Source organism: Lynx canadensis, chromosome D2, assembly GCF_007474595.2.
Source record: "Lynx canadensis isolate LIC74 chromosome D2, mLynCan4.pri.v2, whole genome shotgun sequence".
NCBI lineage: Eukaryota > Metazoa > Chordata > Mammalia > Carnivora > Felidae > Lynx > Lynx canadensis.
Window position 1 is genome coordinate 49735 of NC_044313.2, and position 626 is coordinate 50360.

The window sequence follows — 626 nt, forward strand, 5'->3', positions numbered from 1 at the left end:
CCTGGAGGGTGCAGTCGGTTAGGTGTCTGACTTCAGTTCAGGTCATGATCTCACAGTTGGTGGGTTCGAGCCCCGCGTCGGGCTCTGTGCTGACAGCTCAGAGCCTGGAGCCTGCTTTGGATTCTGTGTCTCCCTCTCTCTCTGTCCCTCCCCCGCTCTTGTTCTGTCTCTCTCTCTCTCTCTGTCAAAAAAATAAATAACCATTTTTAAAAAATGAAGAAGAATTTAAGGCATGTTGAGGCCACTGTAATCTGAAAGAATTTGTCAAGAGAAGACTGCATTAAATAAATATTAAAGGACGTATTTTGGGCAGAAGTAATATGATTCCAATAGTCACAGGGCCCCTAATCTTCATTGTTTGGATACAGACATAGGGATAATATGACCTATCACAGCTTGTGTAGTTTCTGCCTTAGTAGATAGTGCTTAATCAACACAGGAGATGCGCTCAGGTGTGTCCCTGGTAGCATCATCCGTCATGACCCCAAACTGAAAACAGCCCAGATGTCCGCCATCAGCAGAAAAGGTAAATGATACCCAAACAGTGGAGTGCTACACAGGAACAGAAATGGACGAGTGCATCAAGCACAACGTGGATGCAGCCAGAGGCACACTTTTGAAGGGCA